Source organism: Diadema antillarum, unplaced genomic scaffold (assembly GCF_040938485.1).
Source record: "Diadema antillarum isolate AM-2024a unplaced genomic scaffold, OU_Dant_1.0 seq00000348_RagTag, whole genome shotgun sequence".
Classification (NCBI taxonomy): domain Eukaryota; kingdom Metazoa; phylum Echinodermata; class Echinoidea; order Diadematoida; family Diadematidae; genus Diadema; species Diadema antillarum.
The window spans coordinates 631867-651264 of record NW_027271358.1 but is presented as its reverse complement, the minus strand read 5'-3'; the positions used below and the strand labels follow the sequence as shown (position 1 = coordinate 651264).

General features: G+C 36.9%; 1 protein-coding gene across 2 annotated transcripts in view; it reads left to right on the top strand.

Moving 5' to 3' along the window:
* The first annotated feature begins 6596 nt into the window (after window positions 1–6596).
* The window catches only part of LOC139731013 (fatty acyl-CoA reductase 1-like), a 31750-nt gene continuing 18948 nt past the window's right edge, over window positions 6597–19398 (top strand). For both annotated transcript variants that reach the window (XM_071641890.1, XM_071641889.1), the window contains exon 1: window positions 6597–6763. The gene's annotated coding sequence lies outside the window, so the exon portion shown is untranslated. The remainder of the gene's footprint in view (window positions 6764–19398) is intronic.

The following is a 19398-nucleotide window of genomic DNA, read 5'->3' as shown; positions in this document are numbered from 1 at the left end:
CAGGCACTTTGATGGACGAAGTGTAAAATCTCCGTCGCCAGAAAAAATGAGGCATACACTTATTTTCTTACCCCTGACTACCTACGACAAAATGATATGAACTTTCGAGCCACCTAACCATAAAGTACAGTGATCCATTAAAATGTGTGACAATTCAATAAAAACTCTTTGTCTTTCAAGTTTATTGTGGCAGGACACGTATTGATCGCGGGCCAAATACCTCGCTAATGTGTACCAGCAATGAAAGTAATGGATTTAATAGGCGGTTGTTATTTGAATACTAGGGATTAATGGTCAGAAAAAATTATTGAGTATATTTTTGCCCCAGACCTATCAATCAGATCTGAGTCTCGGAAGTGATTTTTTATTTGAACAAGCCTCACATACCTGCAATATTTTTTGGAAAGTTAGTATTCACAGCTTACGGTGATTTACTTTCGATTTGTTGTAATCATTTTCACTGCCAACCTTTGTGGAAAAATGATATAATTACTGTAAGGAATGTGTCGGTTTTTAAACGAAAGTGTCATGAAAAAGGAATTCGTTTTGTTAATGATTTGTTAGATGAAAAAGGAAATGCATTTTCATTTACTGCTTTTGTGAGGAAATAGGATGTTAATGTTAATTTTTAAGATTATTTTGGAATATGTCAAGCGGTTTAAAAAAACAGACTGTGATAGAGGTATGAGTCATATATGGAAAAGTTTTGTCAACCAATATACCCGATATTTTAGATTTGGTTATTAAACAACGTAAAGGATGTTTGCATATTTATGCTGTTTTGTAAGAGAATAGGGTACATGCATATCAATGTAAAGGATTTTTAAAATGGCAACAATTAATACAACTTGAGGAAAAGAAATGGCAATCTTTCTCGTTGGCCCCGTTCAAGAGCATGGCCGATTGTAATTTACGATGGTTTCAGTATAGTTAATAGAATTTTATATACAAATAAGATGTTGAATAGAATTGGGCTGGTTGAAAGATAAGAATGTTCGTTTTGTTATGTGTATGTTGAGACTCTAATACATTTTTTGAGTGAATGTCAATATGTCGATAGATTGTGGGTTGAAGTAAGAGAATGGATTAATGATAACGCTGGGTTAGAAATAACATTTACGACGGATAATGAATTATTTCGTTTTTGGGTATTAACAATTCGGCATTGAATTGTATTACTATGCTTGTGAGATATGAGATATGTTTGTTAAATAAAAAGAATAATACTTCGTTTTGGTTTATGTTAAGATAGTATAAGGGAATTATTATGATAAGGAAAAATCTATTGCAAAAAATAATCATAAGTTGCAAGTGTTTCAGAAAAAAAGAATGGTGTCTGTTTAGACACCTGTTCTCTTGATATGTATTATATGATTGTCTGAGTTACGATATTTCATTCTCTGTTTTTCAACGTATTTTATTTGAAATATCATGATGTACTATGTGTTCAGATGAATATATATTTGATGTAGAATGATAAATATCCAAGTGGAAGAAAAAAAAAACAAAAAATATATATATAATTTATGTAATACCTCGCTCCCGACCCCGCAGCTGTGGAACGTTGGCTCTAAAAAATACCCCAAAAAACCAAAACAAAACAAAACATGAAACAAAACATGAAACAAAAACAAAAGCATTAAAAAAAAGCAGAGAACATAAATGGATTCGAACAGATCTGTGCTGCGCAAATTAGATAATAGGGAGCTTTAGATTTTATACGCGCGGACGTTCAGAGGAAAAAAAAAAACATATTCTGTGCGTGCGCAGAAGCGTGGGTCAATTCTTTTTTACTTGACCCGCGCTTCTGCGCACGCTCAGAACATGTTTTTTTTTTTCCCCTTTGAACGTCCGCACGTCTAAAATCTAAAGCTCCCTAATTTCTGCTTTGTGTTGAAACAGGCAGCCATAGGTTTATTGTATTCTAACTTTATCAAAACATTGCGTGAATGTGCAGTGTCTCATGACGTGATATCAGGAAAATGATATCACCCGGCTACATAATGCTTGTAGCTTCAAGTGAGTATGTTTTATTTTGGCCTATAGGTATGTTGGCTTGGCGAAAATCTTGAAATTTTCGGAACGGAAGAGTCAAAACCTCTTGCAAGCCTAATTGTTTTGTTGGAGGGTCCACGTCAAGTTCAAATCAACTTTATAAAACTATACACTACAAACAGTCTAGGCACATACTTGAAATTTCATTTCATTCTTTTATTTGTCCAAATTATGTATAAAAAAATGGCATGGAAAATTGGTTTTGTCACATGTCATGGACACATCTTGACAACAGATTTATACACAACAAATCACATTACATAAATTATGTCAGCGAATGAATACAGAAAAATGTCATCAAACTCAGACAAAGAATAAAAGAAAATGACAATGGATGTATAGGAGCCTGCGTACGTTGCTGAGTTATAAAAATTCTCCAATAAGTGACGGGAAAGACATAATTATCATTCATTTTGTTTATTTCAAAAAGGGATATTCGATATTTATTTGCACACTAAAACAGGTCAATGATAGACATTATTGTGAGGCGATGAAAATTAATAACCACAATACCCTTACATTTACCCAAAGACTGAATTTGAACAAAATAATTAGGCTTTCATCAGTGTCAAGTTTCTCAGGCGTGGTTAATCGAATCAACATGCAACATGACTATTGTATTGTAGGATTAATTATTATGCAGTCATTTTATTTCAAACACAGTTTAACATGCTAGTCACTGTAAGCTTTAACGAATAGATAAAACTTAAGGCAAACACAATGACAGATATTTCATTAAAATCAGACCTGAATGAGAAGTTGTGGAACTTTTAAGTTTCACACGTTTTCAAACATTGGTGATACAACCCTTGTATCAATTTTGTCATAAAACATAATCATAATAATTTATATATCACACTGTCCAAGTCAGAGGTCTAACAATGTCATCATATACCTGAAGTTTCCCACTGGAAAGTGAATACACAATTTTTTTTCTTCTTACACGAAATCAAGCGATAGAAATAAGACGTATCATAAGACCAAAGCATCAAATTATGCTATCTTTTTAAAAACCATTTTAAAAACCTTGACTTTGAGGAAGAAGGGTCTTCAATTTCATATCATATTCATGTGCAAGTACAATAAAAGAGTTCTGACGTCATCGCCTCTGTATGTTTGCACTTATCATATCCAGTAGGCCAACACTTATGATCAAGGCGTTTTCAGAGTTAGTGATAGTTCATGTGTGTGACAAACGAAAGGACCTACTTTTGAAAATCAAATACATTTTTGTTGGATATCTAATGAATCTCATGAAGCAGAGAGTTTCTTTTTCTTTGGTCAACGGGTGTGGATTGGGGAGGTAAAATGCGTCGCTTAAGCGCTTTAATACAATGTCATTGATGAGAAACACACACAACATCGACAATCCAGTCATCATTACACTGTTATCATCATTGTCATTATCATAATGAATATATTTTTCCCGTCCAATTTCACGGTTTTGTCATTCACTTTCATAATAACAAGGCAGACTTAATGCATTTTCGTCGAAATACTCATGCATCGGAATACTTGTATTGTCACTCAAAATTGTTTTTTGTTCTTCAAACCGATTTCGCTTATATACGCATTCTCATTTTCTACAGAGGTTATCATTCAGATTGATTCGTCTCTACCATCAAAACTGTCGCCAGCTTGTTGATTACGTTTTAAAATCGGATATGGACAGACCAGTTCATAATAGGATTCACTTAAAATATGTGAATGTGTCCATTGAAAATGACATTTCCTACTTGTATTGTATAATGTTGAAACTTAGACGTACAAGAGTGTTTATGTCAACATCACCCATTTAATGTGACCAATAGTGTCGTCATAATACCCATCATGCAGGACCTATACACGGCGAGGTGCTTGAACATGCCAAACCCATAGACGGAATTGAATATCAAATTCAGAACTATTTGTAATGTATAAGATCAAGCTATACAGCACCCCCCTCCCTGCTTTGATGAGAAGAATCTCGGGCGGAACTTTCAGAGAATCACGAGTTTTGTGATTTTTTTTCCCTCCAATTTTCCCCCCATAATATTTTCTTTGAAGAGCCCAAAACAACTCCAGCCCCGGTTCCGCGGCCCCTGAATATAATGATCACGATTATAAAAAGTTGAAATTCAACAAAGATCACAACTTACAGCGTGATGATCATGATGATGATCATGATGAACAGAATGATTCATACTGAAGATCATCCCAAATGTTGAACGAAAAGAAAGATTTTCAGATTAAAAAAAGAAAGAAGATGGTGGTGATGAAATTAAAGATAAAGAGTAAAAGTTTCATTCAATGTTTGAATGGGTAAAATCACTCTTGTTTATTCAACAATGCAACGTAATGCATGTGCCTATATTTCAACATCATAAATACACAAAATTGTGACATGGGATCTTTTGAAAACGAAACTGAAAGTTAAAGGTCCAAAGACCAGCTAAGGTCTGATTGGAAAGCACAAGGTGGAAATCCATGCCAAAAACACGAAATTGAATGCTTAGGTATATCTAAAATTGAACGATTTGTAACCTAAAACTGAGTTTGAGGAAAGTATAGTTTGACCAAAGTCATTCCGTCGCGATTGGCAAACACATCTAGGGAAAAACCTATACAGTGAAGTGTCACTGTACTATAGTACTAGTGACATGATTTAAATGACAATGATAGTATAAAAAAAACATGATGATAACAATAATATATTATTGTTATCATCATGTTGTCTTTTTTTATACTATATCATTGTCATTTAAATCATTATCATTATGATGATATGCTGTTAGTATTATGAATATACTTCAAGATTACAATCAACTGAAAAGGGAAGAGATATATTCCACTGCTGACTATCAAATATTTGCATTTTGGGAGACCTATTGAAAAGTATAGACGCCTATGAATACAAAAGATAAATAAGGAAAAAAATAGCGAAAAGTAGACAGAATAAAGGAGCAACAAAACAAAACAAAACAAAACCATAAAGATTATGGAATGAAAGCTAAATAAAAACGTCAACAACAACAAAAATCCGTATTTGGTAATATCAATAAAACCAAAAACCTTTATCCCATAACCATTCTTTTGTTTGTTACTCCAAAATTCGGTGCTAAGAATAGGGGTATATAATTATAGTGTTTTTTAAATCATTTTTATTTCCAACTCACTAAGTAAATTAAGAGAAGATCAGTGTGCATTATTGCAGACTTGGGGTTTATGATGTTGTGTTATAGCATCATCTCTACCATAAATTTGCTTTGTATATAGTTGCCACTTTAAAAAGGACCTCAGTCTGTACTGTGTGCAACTTTGAGAAATTTGAAAAATTAATACTTTTCTCATGTTACATGTCCGCCAAGATATTGACGACACTTTTTTCATTCGTTGAGTTTAGATTTTTACGGCAGTCATTCAAAAGTCTTCTTGAACATGGAGTCGACTTATCCCTGTATATACACGGGATAAGTGTATATAACCGGGAATGCGGAAATATCAACTTATTGAAAATGACACTATGGTTTTAATTTCTATTATGCTACTTTGCATGATATGTTTTGTACTACAGACACGTACATTCTTTGTTGAAAATGAAAATAAATGAAACGAAATGAAAAATATCGCAACCATTTTATCTACATGAAAAAAACCCCAGATATATCTATTTTATCAACTTAAGATATATGAGATGGAATCTGCTGAAAAACGAAGAAAATATGTCTATAATTTTGATATCTTCAAAAATATTTATAATTAGGTAGCGTCTGTAGGATCATAGAAAAGATGTTATATTTCTCTATACATTAAAAGCCTTCACAATGACGTTTTTTTTTCGCATTTAAAGGACCTTCTGTACAAGCGCTACTTTGAAAACCAAGAATACCATACACTTTTAGTTGCAGATTGTTATTGCCATTGTTCATACGTGAGGCATGAACCACTGATCTCTATGGAGATCAGTGGCATGAACGTTTTTCTGTAGATAAAGTAGTTTCTAAGAATTTCAACAGCTATGGGATAATCACCGCGATTACTTTTACACTTTCTCTCTCTTTTTTGTTCTATATCGTTTGGTTTTTCCGAAAATGTTATTTCGCAGTTCATCTGTGACACATAATGACGAAATAATGATTACTGAGTACAGTACTACCGACAGTAACAATCGTATTACTATTACATATTCCGACCAGTGGTTCACGCACGCATGAAGCACGCATGCATGCCTAAAAGGGCGTGGAAACACGTGTGTCGAACGACGATTCAATCGGTCAAAGTTCAGTTTTTCTATGAATATTCATAAAAGTCTAATTCAATATGGCTATCAATTTGGTGTAGCTTCATTTTTAGAATAAATTTTACCTTTAAAAAATTTTAAATAAATAATTTGATATTGATAATGTCAAAATTTATTTAAAGTATTTATATTTTTGTTATAAAAAGTGTAAAAAGATATTATTTGTGTCCTAAACATGTTAAAAAACGCACTCTTAGTACACGTATGGTTATTATAATTATATGCTAATGAAGCTATCTGGTGCAAAAAAAAAAAAAAAAGACGTCCAAGGGAAAGCAGTCTTCTCGGGAAATTTCACTGGGATTTTGGACGTTGAGGACTATCAAAACATTTTACATCATCCTTTCGTTCCGAGAATAACTTACCTCTAGTATTCACCAGAAAAGGTTCTGTTTACGGCCGTGGAGAAAGCAGCGTTCACCAAATTCGGTAAGCGTTACCAGGGGGACTGCACTGCACTGGCAGTAGTACGGTAACCCGGGGAAGGGCAAGTAGCGCATAGCGGGACAGTGACCAACCGTCTCAATGAGCTGAGCCGAGCCGTGTGTAGCTACAACTGTAGCTAGCTACACATGTCATATGATGTAGGCCTACCAAATAGCAGACAGACAGACCTGGCCCTGCGTCTGCTGCTGTCGACCTGTCTGACATGAAAAAAAAAAAAAAAGAAAGAAAGGGTAATAGAGACAAAAGTTTACATGTTGCCCATGTGTCCTCTCTATTGTCTGTATTGACAAAGTCAGATTTCATGTAATCTGTGACGTGTGTTGAACATTGAATTGTTGATACCATTGGCGTGCATTTGCCATTGAATCATGCCAACTTAAATTTCTGTCACTGTCACTTCACTGTCAGTGCAGTGTCAATGACATTGTCAAACATATAGGGCCATGCCCATCATCATAGCCAGTCTGATTGACTGATGTGATGTCACCATGGTCACTGATGATGTGTAAACCTGAAGTGTTCTACTACACTACTGTCACTAGAACTACGAGGTCGGAGGTCTCTAGACTCTGGGCCGGTCTCTCTGGACACTATATGTACCACTACTTTTGTAGCCATGTTAGTATTTAATAGATCTCAATTGATTCCTCAGTGATAACCAAATTGCACCAAAGAGCAGTAGCAGCACTGCAACAGGTTACTCTAGCAGTAACCCCGTCGCGGGGCGCTGTAACACAGTAACAGCGCCCCGAAGCAACCCATGCAATTTTAGGAAGCACTCAAATGCACTGCAACACGTAAACAACTCACCGCTCAAAAGGACACTTGGATTCGCAACGAAAAGCCACATGATATAAAACCATTATTGTTGAACAATAGAAACGACTATGTATTTCTCACCATTACCTCCGAAAACAAGATAAATAGTCATCTTTGAGACCGTCTAGTCGAGATACTGTCCGTTCGCCGTTTTGAACGTATCACGCAAATATACTGATCTGCGCATGCGCAAATGAATATTCATATTTTACGTCATCTGCCATATGTACAATGTTGCTCGTATTTGGTTCTCGGTCTCATTTAATAAAGGACACTTGTTCGTACCAATACGATAGGTATCATGGAGTTCAAAGATGCTCTAAGTGAAGTAGAGGAGGATGCAAAAAGAATTAAGTTCAAAGTGGAGCAAATAGAAATTATCAAGAACGCAGTGAAACAGAATGACGCCTTCCTAATGTTGCCAACTGAGTTTGGCAAGAGTGCTTGCTTTGGTTTCATCACCAAATCTTGGAAGTTGGATAAAGCAGGGCTGCACACTAACCCATTTTTTTTTTTTTTTTTTTTCTGCCGGTCCAACTTGTCTCTGTCGGATCAGTAAATATCCATTTTTCCTCCCCATTTTTGTACTGGTCGGAACAGAAAATTTGCTGGTCAACAACAACCTGAAAAAGCATTAACTGGCTTGCAAATTTATTTTCATGTTTTTGTCGACAATAATATTACCTCCCCCCCCCCCCAAAAAAAAATACATTTTGCAAATAAACATTTTGTAAACTCAAGTGCCTTGTTTACGGATCATTTTCTTGAGAAGGAACAAAAAGGAATCATTTGTGAATTGATTTGTTGATACGAAAAGGAAGTAAAAAAAAAAGAAAAAAAGAAGGGACTGAAATGCGGTTTTTAACTTTCCTCCGAAAATTTCTTCCCGTATCTTGGCGTTCTTGAAAGTACACTGCAGGGTCGAATTTGTAATGCTTTGTACTCCTATCTCTTCTTCGTGTATAGAACCATTTTAAAAGAATTGAATGTTTGTGAATCAAAGTGTTAAATGATTATGAACAAAATCAGATTGTATCAAATGCGTTTGTGACTTTTTGTCAACATCGGCGCACGTAGAGTAACACACGTTACTTAAGTTCTGCGCTTTTCACATTTTTGGTGCTCAGCTGTATTGTAATGATTATATGAATTATTTTTGCTGTATAGTATTTTCTGATGCACGTGCCAGAAGGGGTTCTTTATTTTTCTCCCGATAATCTTTTCGCATTTGTGCATGCGCTCTTGAAAGGTATATACGGCAGCATACGGCATCAGGGTCAAATTCACGATTCTTTTTGCGCTTATTTCTAACTCAAATATCAGCGGGATTGTGACGATTTCATGAACTTTACTTCGGATCACTGTTCGGATGTAATCTGTTGTGATGAACACACCAGAATTGTTGACAATGCACCCTTTATTTTGCTCCGGTAATCTTTTCGCATTTCGTAAATGCGTCCTCTCGGATTAGAAGAAATGATACGGCCGAATTCATGATTCTTTTTGCACCTCTTGTTCTCCTCAAACTTCAACGGGATTGTGATGATTTCATGAATCATTTCGGCTGTAATTTTTATAATGCACGCGCCAAAAGAGGTTTAAAATGTGTCTTATTTTTCTCCCGAATTTGTGCATGCAGTATGCGTTTTTGAATAAAGATACACAGCATGCAGGGCCAAATTCACGATCCTTTTTGCGCCTATTGTTTCCTCAAATTTCAACGGGATTGCCATGATTTCATGGATTATTATTCGGCTATAATCTTAATGATTCACGTGCCAAGAGGGGTTGAAAATGTGTTCTTTATTTTTCCCCGATAAAATCTTCGAATTTCGTAAATGCGTTCTTGAAAGATCATAACACGACCGAATTCATGATCCTGTTTGCGCCTATCAATTTAATATCAGCGGGATTGTGACGATTTCATGAATTCCTACGGCTGTAATCTTTTACTTTGCACACACCAAAAGGGGTTGAAAATGTGTCCTTTTATACTTTTTACCGAAATTCTCTCCCACATTTCGTAAATGCGCGTCCTCTCGGATTAGAAGGTATTCACGGCCGAATTTATGATTCGTTTTGCGCCTATTGTCTCCTCAAACTTTAACGGCATCGCGGTGATTTTATGAATTATTTCGGCTCTAATCTTTTGTGATGCACACACCAGAAGGGTTGAAAAAACATTCTTTATTTTTCTCCCGAAAATCTCTTCGGAATTATTCATGCGTTTTTTGAAAGACAGTATTCAGGGCCGAATTCGATATCCTTCTTGCGCCTATCGTTTCCTCAAATTTCAACGGGATTGCCATGATTTGATATTCGGCTGTAATCTTTATGATGCACCACCAGAAGGGGTTGAAAATGTGTCTTTTATTTTTCCCCCAATAATCTCTTCGCACTATTCGAATATCACGATTTTTTTGCGCCTATTTCTATACCTCAGATATCAGCAGGATTGCGATGATTTCGTGAATTCTTTCGGCTGTAATCTGTTGTGATGCACGCACAAGAAGGATTGAAAGTACATAGTTTTTTTTTTCCCGATAATTTCTTCGCATTTGTGCATGCGTTTTTGATAACCAACATGGCATGCAGGACCGAATTCAAGATCCTTTTCGCGCCTACTGTTTCCGCAAATTTCAACGGGACTGCGATGATTTTATGATTTTTTTTTTATTTTTTTCTCGTCACATTTTGTGCATGCGTTCTTGAAAGGTAAACAACAGGACAAATTTCGTTATCCCTTTTGTGCCTATCTTCATTATGAGACCATTCTGAAGGAATGAAATGAAAACAAACACAATCAGATCTTTATACTGCTGTAATTTTTTCAATTTTTCTAAAAATCTGCACAAGTAAACTCGTTCTATCATGTCATCTGCCACGCTGCTGCAAAGCCGGGATCGGATCATGGGTTAATTAAAAAGGCATGAGTGAAATGACCACAGAAATGCGTGCGCCTCTACGAATACATACTCCTTGTCTGATGGCATGACCGCCGATCGCAAGCAAACGAACGATGTAAACGCGTTGGGGAATACCGGCATGCATTTCAGCAGTATTGTACATACACGTATGTATAAGGCTTAAAAGGGTATTGATCAAGCAAGACAACATTTAAAAAAAAAAAAGCCATGGGGAGCAATGGAATACAATCCCAATGACCATGTGGATGGATCTGAAAGGGTTAATTTCTAGTTTTTCATTAACCAATCCATTATGCCTTTAAGATGAAAGCCAATCTAAAATTTTATCAATTTCACGACAATGATAAAAAAAATCCAGCAGAACAGTGCAAGAATGATAAAAATCGGATAAAAAATAAGGAAGTTATGACATTTGAAATTTCAAAAATTTTCAGAAGACACTTCTTGTCCCATTGCTATGAATGAATGAATGAATGAATGAATGAATGAATGAAAATGAATGAATACTCAAGAGTCAATTTTATTTATCTGTATGTCACAGTACAAAGAAATTTAGCTTCCAATTCTTCCAACTTGTTACACACAATAATTATGAAACACACACGCACGCGGACACACACACACACATACGCACAATCAAACAGAAAGTGACAAGCCTGACAGAAAAAGAAAGACAGGAAGGATCTCCTCTCATGCGATAGAAGTCTTGGGGGGGGGGGGAAGGTCTCTCAATAAATAATCAAACAATTCTCAACTATTGGAAATAAACAAAACATGTATGTAACAGAAGTGTATTCAATTCAAATCACAGTAGAAAATGAACATGAAGCAAAAATGAATATGAGTCCCCAAGAAGCAGAGCTTGTGAGTGGAGCCCATTGTGAATATACAACATTTAATAAAACTATAATGTACAGTGTGAAAGGAAACTTGATCTACATAGATGAGACATCTGGGGCATTTCCTCTGCAGACTGGGGAAAAAATAAAAAACAAAACAAAACATACCCTCTATCATGAAAATCACCTATTATTTTCTTAATCCTTCACATCTCCAGATGTTCATTATGTGTGCACTTCCTTTATTGCAAATAAATAATGAACCACACATTCGAAATGCGCTTTAAAAACGAAATAAATAAGTGCCGGTAGGCCCGATAGTAAATCATCGCCCAGCATGCATTCTATTTGTTACGTCTCATGAATATTCATTTCAGTTCTCAGCGAGCCGTCCGGTTTTTTTTCCACACGCATACATTGCGTATTACAGTATGTGCTACGTTTTATCCATATTAGCGCATGCGCTGTGTAAGTCATACTACAATACGAAATGCGGTAGGACTATAAAAACCTCGGATAAACTCTTTCACAGGGCTCTCAAAACAGATCATATTGTAAATCGACTTCGCCTGCCGTGATTGTAAGTATCTTATCTAAGAGTAAGGCCACTAATTTCGGTATAAAACCCTCTATTTTGGTCTCTGGTCACGTAAATGCTTAGCAGGGTTCGAAATTGGCAATGGTCCGCTGGCCATTGGCCACCCAAAATCATGTCGGACTAGCTAAAAATCATAAAATTCTGAAGTAACTAGTCCGTCTGGCTAGCCAAAATATTGCTTCAGTGTCAAAATTGATTCTAAGTAGTCCGCCTGGCTAGTTTAAAAAAAAGTTACGTGCGACCCCTGCTTAGCCATATCAGGTGCTTCCGTGACAGGATAGGTTTGCTGTGCGACCCCTTTACGGTACGTATTTGTCCGTATGGGGTCGCTGCTGCGGTTACTCTAGCAGGAGACGCTAAACTAGCTTAGCTAGAGGTAGGGCGTCGGTAGCGCGATGCGCTTTGTCATCCCCTTCGAAATTCACGCAAAAGTCGCGAGTTCACAAGTCATCTTTGAACTAGATTTTCTAGGTCTATATGCATCTACAGAACATAAAACTACTTCAAAACATTTTTTACAATAAGAGAAATCTATCATATTATCTTCGATACTAAATGATATCACGAAAGTCACATTTTGAATGCAAAAGCGCTAGCATTTTCAAATAAACTTACGACTACCAGATGCGTTCAGTGCGTGTTGGGCAATGGGCAAACGTAGGGCGCGCGTTCGGTCAAAAAGTGGACCCACAATTTTGGCTTAAAATCACCTTTCGGGCATTTTCGCGGGTTTATCCCGGGAACAAATCTCCATAAATTTGGTATCATATGAAAGCTTGTGGTGGTCTCATTCTTCTTGTCCTACGCCGAGTTTAGATATCAAGACGTATTGCTACCTAAATTCAGATTTAAGCCTAAACATCGCTATAACTCGGCTGTTCCGTCCGACTGTGAAACTGGCCATACCAGTGTAGGAGGATTCAATGGTGCTGAATCCAAAAATAGCATTGGTTTTTCGCTTATTCCCCAGGATAAACCCGCGAAATAGCGATTAAGATACCCTTGTCAGCATAGTAACAGCATCAGCGAACTAAGCGAGGCGGGGCCTACAAGTCTAGACACGTAGTTACACGCCATGACTCGTGGTTACGGCGCGCACTTACGCAAAGCTCCATACAGTCGAGTCGGTTTTGCATGCATAGGTACGATGTTCAGCCTCCGCACCTAGCTGCTATAGCGCACCGCCGGTACGTAACGTGAGTACCGGTACATGTGCGCGTCTCCATGTACACTGTACTACATATCGCACATGCACTACTACTGTGTGCGCTTTTACTCCGCCGCGCTGTTAGACCTACGTTTGTATGTATGATGGGTCATCGGTCTCGTACGTAAACCCGTGTGTACAAATCGCGTGCGAGTGCAAGTACAAGTGCGTGCCGCGGGATCAAAGCGGGCCTCGCACGTAACACAGCTGGCTGGGTAGGTGTGTGCTAGCTGACAAGGATGCGCGCTTAGCCTTAGAAACACGCGCGCTTTGAATGTGATGAACGCAGTGAATAGCACCGCCCACTGGAGTGCGCTTGACAGTGAATTTCATTACGCTCGCGACCCACTTTTTCGCCAAGGTTTTGACAGCATGAGGATGAAAAATACCCTGTTTTTATTTGCTCATAACTTCACTATTATTCATGATTATGGTGAGAAATTTTGCACATGTATTATGTAAACTATGGACATTATGGATATGTATGTTTTAGTGTGAAATGACTTGTATTTCTCCAGTTGCAAATATCTACCAGACACCCTACTAGAGGGTAGTTAGTAGTAAGCCTGCCAGTAAAGTTTATTCGGTCACCTACCGGAATTCGGTCACTTATCACTAATCACAAGCCAGTAAGTTCTACTGTCACAACACACGCCAGTAAGTTCTACTGTCACAACACACGCAAATCACATCATTTCACTGTGACTTACCCGCACTCTCATTCACAACAGGAAAGTCCCTAAGTATTGCTAAGTCCCCTCCAAAAATCCATCCAGAATCCCAAATTCCACCGTCAAAAGTGCAGAATCGGCGCGACTTTTCCAAAGCCCGCGCGAATGGAAGCCCAGTTAAGAGTATGGGTCGCCAGAAAAGCACTAAAAACTGAGAAATAAATAATTTTTTTGTATATTGCACACTCAGAGTGTGATGGTATCTGCAAAAACGCAAAAAAGAAAAAAAAACATTTCCGTAAGTGCCGATGCAGTGATTCGATGTACAAGGGTTGAACAGGCCCGGCTATACGGCGCAATTAACTCCGCGAAAAGGGGTGTAAGCTTCTGACTTCATAACAGTCATCGAAGTACCGTGTGGAGCGAAGGACAAAAAAATCTTAAAAGTTCACCTCCTCGTATCTCCCTCATTTTACCACATTAAACTTCACACATACATGTACATGCAGGGTTCGAAATTGGCGATGGTCCGCTGGCCATTGGCCACCCAAATCACGTCGGACTAGCTAAAAATCATAAAATTCTGAAGTTACTAGTCCGTCTGGCTAGCCAAAATATTGCTTCAGTGTCAAAATTGATTCTAAGTAGTCCGCCTGGCTAGTTAAAAAAAAAGTTAAGTGCAACCCCTGTGTGTCATGTATATCTGATGGATATATCATCCTTCATATGATTTTGGGGCGAAAATACCGAGTATCTTTTGAGATATGTGTATTTCTCTGTGTGAGTCGACCGTAGGAAAGGGTTATGATTCATTTCCCGACATAAGTCTGCACCTGCATGAATGTGCATTTGATTAACATATTGCTAGTCTGTATACACCAGACTCACTACCTGCGAAGTTTTGTGTTTGCGCAATTAGTAGTTAGGTGAAAATGAGAGCAAAAAAAAAAAACAACCTAATTTTTTAGAGAAAATACTGATGGACATTCACAACTAGATCATCATCCTACGCATGCGTTTTCTACTGGTTAGCACACGCTTAGCCAATCAGCGGTGTCAAGTTCGGCACACAGTGACAGGTTCGGTTTTCGGTCCACAGGGTGGTGAGTGGGCAATTAGAGACAAACCCTGCAATGTGCTTCAACTGCTTCATGCAGCACGAAAACCAACACATCGGACTGCGTACTGATTACGCTATGGATTCTACGTAGGTCAAAAGTGACAGTGATCTCGTTTTTTTTTTCCGACATAACCGTGTGCCAAATGATACAGAAAAGATATTTTGAACACAGTATGGATATACTACCATAAGTCATATACCGAAGTTTCATTTTTGGGCAGTGAAGGAAAATGTGAGAAAACAACACTTGTTTAGAAACCAAATTTTCCGTTTTGGAAGCTAAGTTTCGATGTTATTTTCACAGGGTCATCCTTAAAAAATCCAAAATAACTAACATTGCAAGTGAGAGAATAGTTTCTCCTTCAATTTGCTGTGTAATATTTGGTGGCTTCTGAGGTGAGATATTGCGATTGTCCTGCAACACTTCCACAGCGGTTTTGCGTACACAAGCTGTTTACTTTATGCGAATGAGGCTTCGAGGTCATATGCTTTTGGCAAGTTAATTGCACCGTATCGCTGCGCCTGTGAATGCAAGTGCCGATTTGCCAGTATTCGGTCACCAATGGGCGCTGCAACATCCCCGATGCAATTTTGTGCCAACAAGGTAGTGCACGGCGCATTTTGTAGCAGCCTTGAAGACACATCACTTCGTATGCACATATCGTTTGACCGAATTCTGATCGCTGTGACTGTATTCTGGGGGATTTTCAAGGTGATATATTTTGCGATTTTGTGAAAATCTATGAGACATTTATCAAAATGAAAATTGCGATTAAAGAAATTTGATATATTTCACATATCGCTGTAGACATAATGTATGTATGTATTATTTTAGTTTTAAGAATATTGCAGAAAATCTTAAATGACCGAATGCTAGGGGTTTTACCCTGCACTCATGTAAATTTGAAATGAACCAAATCGGTTTCTGGGAAGCATTGCCATTGATATCCATGTCAACTTGCATGTCGCTCAAAACAATTTACTCTTCGCGAGCTTTTCGGTGTACATAAAATCTGAAACTAAAACATTGTACGAATGTAGCTTTACATTACAGTACGTGTATTTACTATAAAACCCAGGAATGTTCGTGTGCATTGGTAAATTATTGATACTTTTAAAGTCTATTTTGCTTCACAAGTTATTACCCTTCCAGGGCAGTGACCCATTACTTTTTCTGCACATACTAGAACTATAGAAACTGATGTATCTGGTAAGTTGCTGGCTTCACAAGTAGCAAAAACCACTTGTTACAATGCACACTTATCATGTCTTACTTCCTTAGTATAAAGACCTTAAAGATTAATATCTCCTGATGAAAATCAGCAAGTTGCTGCTTGCCCTCTGGCAGCAAGATGACACACAAGTTTCTATATAAAACTATTTGATTTTTCAAGTACACATTCATGAGTGACAAAGACATGACAACAGAATATTCATTATGACAATGATAAGATTGTGTGGCCCTGTTGTTCATCTTCATCATTGAGGTACATAAACTAGTTCACAGTTCCATTTTGCAAGTAACATGTGCAGAAAAGGTTATTTAAGTCACTGAGATACTCTATTGCATCCATGATGTAATGATTATTTACTATAAAAGTGGAAATTTTTGTGGTGTGGAAATTTTCGCGCATTTTATGCAACCAGAAGCTAATGCTAAAATAAAGGCACGCAAATACTTTTGCATGGCATATGTTCCAATAGTGTCCTGATTCCGCGGAATTAAGAAATAACCTTGCTGGGTGCGAAAAATTACTCATGCGAAAATATCCACATTTACAGTGCTTGCTAGCACATCCACCTTACAGCAAACCTTGTGTGGCCCTAGTTGGCAATATTGGTTTTAAAAAAGTACTTGTAAAATGCATGAATTCAGTGCACATCAACGGAATGGATGCCTGCTGTAGTGAGACCATTCTGGTCACCTATGTGTGTAGGCACTGTTTCATGAAAGTTGTTAGACCTGATATTAAAGTTGTCATTCTCTGACAGTCGTCATATTAACAGTCAGTGACCAAAGCTCCTCAGCTAGTCAAACCAAGGATTTTACTAAAATTGTCAGAGAGTGACGACTTGTCAGGGTTGACAACTTTCATGAAATGGTGCCCTGGTCTTTATGGAAGTTCATTCTTTCTTTGAACATGAATTCCAAAATTAGTTTCCATGGGCAAGCTTATGAGTTATAGGGTACAATATGCTGCTTTGAAAACAAGTGACGTGCCTAGCCAGCTGAGGAAATAGAGAGGTAATTTTACCTTCAAGTGATGTACACATGAGCTAATTGTGAACTGGCATACATATTGCTTTAAAAAATTCTGTTCAGTGTCGTTGATGTATTATTATTATATCTGTGTTTTTTGTCAAAATTTGTTGCTGGATCTCTGCAGCACATTCTTTGACATGTGCAGGGGATTCTTCTGGTAGGTTGTTGTTTCTCTGTACAGTGAATCAAGAGAACAGAAGAGATACAAAATATGTTTTACACTCAGTTTGTGCTCAGTATGTGCATTGATAATTCTAAGAACACTGGAAAGGGAGAAGCTGCTGACACAATACAGTACATGTACATGTATTCACAAAAGAGATGCACTGAATTTTCATTGCAATGTGTAAAGCTTGAATTACACTTGTATGCATTTTCTGAAGAGAGACATTGAAAGAGAAAGTGCAACATAAAAAAAAAAAGAATGTCTAAGTGCTGCAGGCATCCCCTGCTCTTTGGAGTACGCCATTCCAAAGGTCATATAAAAAAGGGCATAAAATGCACAGAAGGACATTTCTCATTAAAGTTCACACCTGTACCCCTGTTTACTAAATGTTAGTTTATTTTAATGCACCTGTAAGCTTATTGCATATACTGTAAAAGTTGACATTTTTGTGGTGTGGAAATTTTTGTGCATTTTGCACGACCATAGGCTACAGTTGCGCAAAAACAAAAGCACACAAATATCTTTTTGCTTGTTATGTACCACTATGTGTATGTAATGTCTTGATTCCGTTGAATGAAAAACATGTGAAAATCTTCTTACTCGCAGCAGAGCACAAAAAATAACTCACATGAAAATATCCACCTTTGCAGTATAGTGTGCTAGTTATGCACTCTTCACTAGCAAATGGTTATCAAACAGCAACAAAAAGGAACCTACTCTCCATATAATTTGTATGCACTGGACTTGTGCTGTTGCTGCCTGGTAATTTGTATGTATTTTATCTCTTATGGCAAACAGACGTGACATCTCTGTTAATAGCGCTTTGTATTCAGTGGAAATGGCACTCTAAACATATCAATCTATACACTATATAAAAGTACCATTGCTGTAAATGTGCCTGGATTGTAATCCATTATTTTTTTTATTTTTCTTATTCAAGTTCCATATTCCACATTCCATATTCAGGTTTCATATTCCATTTGATTTTGGAGTAAAATACACAAATGTATGTATAACACAACATTCAATTTTAGACATAATTTCACAAATGTATAAGGACATGTAATAAAATTATGTGTAAGTATGAGGAACCTACTAAAAAATTATTGGATTGCATTCATGCTTCTGTTTTCCCATTTGGAAAATCTTGTTTAACAGATTTTGTTGTCCTGCTCAAGGGTTTTTGTTTTTCTAATCAAGTTTTACTTGATTTTACAAGTAGATGCATGTTAGTCCTCTAAATGGCGAGGCCTTTAAAACACAAATCAATTTGAAAACATGAGCTTTAGATTGACCTTGCTTTCAATTTTCTTTGCAATCAATGATGTCGGGATACATTAAGAGCCATCATAGGTAACATGCAGTGCATGGCGATATCAAGTATGATCAAGTATTTTAAAAATGAAAGAAAAGTAAGGATGCAGAGTAAAATATCCAAATCTTTGAAGACAGTTTGGTCCATGCAATTTACAATTGAACAATAGACTATGTGTACAATTTGCCAGTACAGATCATATTTTGTGTGGCTGTGTTCATTTCATTGAAGGAAAAAGAGAAATACTGTATGAGGGAAGCATTGTTAGCAGATCATGCTATGTACACGTAGCTTCTTTACAGGAAACAAATATAATGGCATCTTTTATGTCCTGTGTCCACTATTTTCTTGTTTGAACTGCATACATGTACATACACTTTGTCATTTCTACCCAACTTTTTTTTTAAAAAGTAAAGATATTGATTCTTTTAGATACTTTTAGTATAGATCTGTTATTTCCCGAAAGAAGTTGTTTTACTCTTCCAGTATACACAATGTCGGGGGCAATTAAATTCAGGTTTTAATTTTTTACAAATATTTTAGAGTTGCTTGTACCTTGTCAACAGATAGAAAATTGCTGCTTCTTTTGATGATATTATGTGCAAAATCGATGATATTATGTGCAAAAAATTCACTGCATATTTCTACAAAATTGTTGCAATTAAAAATTGATGCTAATACTAATGATAGTA